This window comes from Tupaia chinensis, unplaced genomic scaffold (genome assembly GCF_000334495.1).
Source record: "Tupaia chinensis unplaced genomic scaffold, TupChi_1.0 Scaffold000292_1, whole genome shotgun sequence".
NCBI lineage: Eukaryota > Metazoa > Chordata > Mammalia > Scandentia > Tupaiidae > Tupaia > Tupaia belangeri.
Window position 1 is genome coordinate 2263801 of NW_006159777.1, and position 6306 is coordinate 2270106.

Genomic DNA, 6306 nt, shown 5'->3' on the forward strand with positions numbered 1-6306 from the left:
AGCAAGTCTTAGACACTGAGAATAGGCATGAAAATGGTACATACTGGAAAATAGCTCAGCAACATTTTACCAGAGTAAAAACATATACCTTTCATACGGCTGAGCAATTCCAGCCCTGGGGATTTACATAGAGCAGAGTGGATCTTGACTGCTGGTGACTTCGCCTCCGATGGCTGTCTGGAAATGGTTTCTGTCACGAACTGGGGAAAGTGCTACCAGGGAGATGTAGAGGGTAGAGGCCAGAGGTGCTGCGAGCCACCCTGCAGTGCGCAGCACAACCTCCCACCTTCACAAGGGGTTATCCTTCCCCAGCATCAGCAATGCTGGATTTGAGAAACTTCCCTGGAGAAATGAAATGTGCGTAACACAGACTTGCACAATCATGTCCTAGAGACTCTATTAAGAATTGCCCAGAACTACAGTTAACACTAATACCCTTCAACGAGTGAGTGAAAAACACACTTTGAAACATCTATACTGTGGAACATTACCAAGAAATAAGAAGGATTGCACCGTATTGAATTAACCCGAATTAATCTGAAAGACAGTATGCTGAGTGAAAGTGGTCGGCCTCAGGAGGTTATGTTCTGTACGACTCCCTTGCTATGACAGTGTAAACACTTCTCACAGCCCCTGGTACAACAGTCCTCTCTGACACCACTCAGAGATCAAAATTTGGTGAAGAAATTTGTCCATATCTGGGGGTGGGAAGAGTGGGTATTTTATGTGTGACTTGAGGTTTTGACTTTTTTTTGTTTTGGTCACAGGACACATGCACTCACCAGAGAGAAGAGAGACAGTGAGAGGGAAAGTGAGAAATCACCTTCCAAGAGTGACGGCCATGCCACAATCCATTCTCCTTCTGGGATTGCGGGTATGCACACACAGGTGCCCGACATGAATTTCAAGCCACCAGGCCTGTGACTCGAACCAGCACCTCAACCACCATGTCGCTGCTGGCCCCATTTGTTTCTCTCGTTCACTCCCCCCTCATCTTTGTCCTTACTGGGCAAATGACTCTGCAACACTTCAAAATGTCCCACTGCAGGGGTTCCAGGAGAGGATAAGGGTGTGGCTCGCTGACAGGCTGCACACTGGGTGCCCGTCCCTCATGCTCCCACAGCCGTGGGGGGATGTGGGAGGGGGAAAACTTGGCATCAGGAGGTGGAAGATAGGTCCCTCTCCGAGCCACCTCGGGAGCTTTACTCACAGGTCAGGAATGTGGCAGCCTGCCCTCTGAGGAAACACATGCCCGATGTTTTCAGGCAGATCATTCAATATACTGCATGGGATTTGCCGAGTATGTTGAAGAAAAAAACCTCCATTTTCCTGTAAGGCATTAAAATTCTCTCATTTGAAATATAATCTTTTGTGAAGCTCGAGGGCCTCTGACGACGTGTTATACGACAAGCTTCAGGATCCAGGACACAGATCACAGGAAAGGCCCCTCACGGCTCCAGGACAAGTTCTGCATAGGGAGGGAGTTTTAGAACTCAAGCTCGGAAACATCTCCAAGAGCCGAAGAGCTGAAGATCCGCCGGCTTCTAGACCAGCAGGCAGGATGTCCGACATAGCAACTTTCTTCCAGTAGACACCGCACTGGGTGTTAACTGCAGCCCAACAATGAGTACTGCTGGTGGTTGGGAGGGAAAAACTAAGGCTTAGTTTTCATATTTTTCTTTTCTTCTTTTAGAGAGATTTTTGCTATAGGGCATATGCACTTACTAGAGAGACCGAGACAGAAAGCGAGAAATCACCCCGCAGGGGTATGGCCACAATCCCTTCTCCTCTATTCTCCTCTTGGGATCTTGGGCAGGCCCACACATGCACCTGGCCTGAGTTTTAAGCTGCCGAGTCCGGGACTCAAACCATGTAAGAGTCCAACAACCTAATCATTACACCATGTGCTGACCCCTTAGTTTTAATTTTAAAATCCCTGTAGAACCTGCTTTCATGTACAAGGGGACTTGCAGACTGTGGCCGGGGGTGGCACGGCTGTGAGATGCGATGCTCTGCAAAGCTGACCCACGAGGTAGTTTCCAGGTTCACATCCAACACGTCCTGGATACCAGGCAGAGGTGTGCCCACATCCTGCCTGGCCAAAACGGCCAGAGCAGTGTCAGGTGTTATATCTCTGTCTCTCCCTCCTCATCTGCCTCCTTCCCTCCTTTCCCTCATGGAATAAACTGTAAAAAATAAGTGTGTAGAAAAGTGAAATTAAAGCACAGATTCATTTTGTTGCAGAGGAAATCCATGCATAATTCCTTCCTAACACACATTTACCACAAACTTTCAGAAGACCCCTCAGAGCCCCAATTTCTCCCCTTCGTCCTGGCAAGTGTAGGGGTGGCTGTGGATACACTGAGCACCCCCAAGATCGCGATCCTGCAGCCCTGAGATCACAACCCTGTGGCCCCAGAGCTCCAGGCCTGAGCAATCTTGGAAGAACTTGTCCTGTGTCTCTGGATCCAAGGATGGCCATCTCACCCCTGCTGGGAAGTCAGAAGGGGAGAGGGGGCCATGCCTCCACTGTGATAGGGTGCAAGGGGTGGGATGGAGCAGAGGGAGCAACTACATTTCCACCAGGGCAGAGGCTGTTTGGCTGAGGGTAAGAGGCTCGTGTTGGATGAGGCCATCCCCAGGGAAAGACTGCCCGGGTGCACTGCTGGTCCAGGAGAGGAGCCAGCACCGGGACACCCACTACACAGAGGGCCCTGCCCGCAAGTGTCCACACACAGCACAGCACCAAGTAAGCCCTGGGCACTGCCTGCCTCCTTCCCTTACCCTCAGCACAGGCACAGGCCAGTGCAGCAGGAAGTTGGCCAATGGGGTAGAGCAAGAAGAGTGGGCAGTCCCCACTCCTGCCCGCTGCAGGCTGTGCGCCAGGTGGGGCTGAAGCTCTGCAATAGACTGGAGGTTGCATTTTGATCTAGCTTAGGTGGAAAATGAGGTCATGCCTGAAAATACCTGGAGAAGCAAAGGAATCTGCCCACACTTCCTCCAAACTTGGAGAATGGGGCTTAGGCAGAGGAGGTCTGAATGGCAGTGGTAGCAACATAAACTGAGGTTGTTCCCCCTTCCATCCCCAGGCTGCCCGGGTGGCATTGCCAAAGCACTCATTCCCTCGGTCTCGGCCATAGAGTGGGGCCTGGAGAGAATCTGTCCCTGAAGGTGAACATCTGCGTATCTTTGGCCAAGACATATTTGACTTCTGGTATACACATGACCTGAACAGTATTGGGAGCCTCGCCTATTGTTCTTTCAGCAAACTGGTCACAACTAACAGAAACAAAGAACTGAGTGGTACTACCTGGGCGGGGACATCTCCTACCCATAGCCTCAGCCTCAGGGCCACGGTAGGAGTAAACAAATCACCTCTCGTGCGTAACCATGTTTCATGAGCCACATGTATGTGATTCTTGAGTTGGAAATGGTGTTTTTTTCCATCTACTACATGTGGAAAATACAGTCTATGTATAATATGCTTGAATCTATAAAACTGATGTCAGAATTCCGGAAGATCCATAAAGCCTCTGGAGAAATGAGTCAACAAAGGGAATTTGAGGAAGGGGGTAGTGCTGAGTAACTGAAGCAGGAGAGCCTTCATCAGTTATTGAGCAAAGGAGCTGTCGATCATTTCTGTTCGGCAAATTAGCTCCCAGTAAATGAGGTCACAGGAAACAGGAGCCCAGTGGGTGGTCCTACAGGAAGCTCGAGTTGGAAAGGAGGTGAGATAAGGCAGGCCAACCCTGGAAAGAGATGTTGCCGTCCTAGAGGCCAGGCCCTCCTGCCACACCAGGATGATGGATGAAGGCTGGGAGCGCTAGAGAAGCGTGGAACCCGCGTTCAGACAGACGAGACCTGCAGAGCTAAAATAGGCCGAGAGGAAAGGAACAGAGCAAAGGTAGAATCTGGAACCACAAGAAACTCCAGGAGAGAAGTGAAGGGAGAGCCTAGCCCAACCCTAGGGACAGCCGCTAAGAGTCTGCTCACTCAGTGAAGAGAACAGGGAGGCCTGGAAGGCTGGGTCCAGAGGAGATGGGTGACCTTCCCGGCTGGAGGAAGGGCTGCAGAGAAGGTCCCAGGAGGAACTGAGTGGGAAGCTGGGTCAGCCCATGCCTGTCATGGCCTATAAGCCCTTGACTGTCATTTCCCCAGGTCATTTCCAGGACAAGAAGGTAAGAATGACATTCTTTCTAAAGCTGGGGTAACCAATCAGTGGTGACAGTAATTTAAGAAACTCAAACTGCTTTTGAGTTATTTCTGTTTCTGAGTATGTGTGTTTCTTTTGAAAATGTTAATGGAAGTCTTGGCTAAACTCAGACTTAGGGGTCAAGAGATTTTTCTGCACAGCGATGCTGATGAGTGGAGAAACCCAGGGGCCCACAGCGCACAGGTAAGGGAGAGGAATATTCTCAGCCTACCTCCTTTCCATGCACACGAGATTGAAACTGGAGTGTGGGGGAAAGCGGCCAGTTAGGCCTTCTGCAGGTAAGCCAGCGTTCTTACAGTTAGGAACAGACCGGGTCATTGGCAGAAACTTAACAGCCCCATTTTCCCCTACTTTGGGGGTGGGTTCAGTAGTCACAGGGATAATGGTAGCTAGCATTTACTGTGTATTACTATTCAGAATCCTTTTAAATGGGTATTATTAAATATTTATTTACCCTTCATCACCCTGAAATAGGCTCTTTGGCCCCCATTTTACAGATGAGGAAAACGAGGCCAGGGTGGTTTTGCGATTTGCTCATGGTGGAGAGCTATCCGGTATTCAGGCCCCATTGCTGGTCATGTGCAGCGAACACCTGATGTGGTCGCTTCCTTCAGTCTCTGTCTGGCGAGTCAGGAGTAGTGTCAAGTTGTTAGAGGGGAGACATTAGTGGTATATGAAGGGGCTTCAAAACATCTGTGAAACAATGGAATTAAAGTACGAGTTTACCTTGGTGCAAAAATATTTTGAAATCCATGTATAGTTTTGTTTTTTTTTTAATAATACATGTTCTCCATGAATTTTTTTGAAGACCCTGCATATCGACCAAGGAATAATTGCTAGAATGTTGTAGGTTTTGTTGTCTTTGGGGCAATTCCTCTCTAAGGAGAAGGAGAAGCAGAGTTATGGGAGGGGTGTGTGCTCACATAAGAACAGGGGTGGATGGACTTGAAATTATTAATACATGGCCAGGAGAACTTTCACTTCCATATAGAATTGTAGTGACTTTTTATTTATTATTATTAAAAAATAAGAAAGCAGGACCAGCAGTTGGCATAATGGCTATGTCGCTGGACTCCCATGTAGTCAAGTCCCGGACCCAGTGCTTAAACTCACACTGGGCATGTGTGTGTAAGTGACCAAGATCCTGAGAGGAGAATAGAGGAGAAGAGACTGCGGCGTGGCCATCTACCGAGGGGGTAATTTCTCACTTTCGGTCTCTCTTTCTGCAAGCCCATGTGCCCTATAGCAAAATCTTCCCCCCCACCCCAAAAAAAAAAGTAAATAAGAAAGCTTTACAAGGACGAAATCAAAGGAACTTGGGTAATTTTACCATGGGCCAATAAAGCTATCAAACTGAAACAGCTGGCCAACTAGGACATATTTTTTATCTTCTTTCTGAAAGAACGATAACATCAAAACTGTCTGATTCACAAGTATTTCCCAGATCAAGGTGGGGTCTAGGTAGGATGATGTAATGAACAGGGCACTGACCCAGAGGGCAGGAGAGTGGGTCTAGACCCACCTTGAACTAAGAATTTTAAACCCTCGGCTTCAGCTTCCCTTCTGTAATAGCTCTAGCCCTTCCAATGGTAAACTTCTATGGCTCTCCAAAAAGTGTGTTGCAAAGAATACAGAAAGTAAAGTAGTAAAATGGTTATAGAAAAATTAACTTCTTCCGAGTTCATCTTTCCCCTGCGTCTAGGCCCTGGGTCTGCCTCTCACTAGCTGCCTTCCAGAACCCCAGCAGACACCCATCTTCTTCATTAACTGGAGGAAGGACTGCTCCCCACAGACAGCCATCGCTGGCAGCAAGATAGCACTGGGAAGAGATTTTCTACCTGGGGGAGTTCCTCCCACATGAACAAAGAACTGGAAAGGTGAGCACTTCAGCAACGGGATGAGCAAGGGAGTATTTGGGACCAGCAGTTAGCGTAATGGCCATGTCGCTGGACTCCCACGTAGTCGACTGTGGTTCGCGTCCCAGACCCAGTGGCTTAAAACTCACTCCAGGCGCGTGTGCATTCATGCCCAAGATCCCGAGAGGAGAATGGAGGAGAAGGGATTGTGGCATGGCCATCCCCCCCTCCCGGGGT

At 48.9% G+C, this 6306-nt stretch overlaps 1 long non-coding RNA gene across 1 annotated transcript; it reads left to right on the top strand.

Moving 5' to 3' along the window:
- The first annotated feature begins 3715 nt into the window (after positions 1-3715).
- LOC102477435 (uncharacterized) lies at positions 3716-6091 on the top strand. Its single transcript, XR_334833.1, has 2 exons — positions 3716-4178; positions 5916-6091. It is a non-coding gene; the product is annotated as an uncharacterized LOC102477435 (long non-coding RNA).
- Positions 6092-6306: the final 215 nt, after the last annotated feature.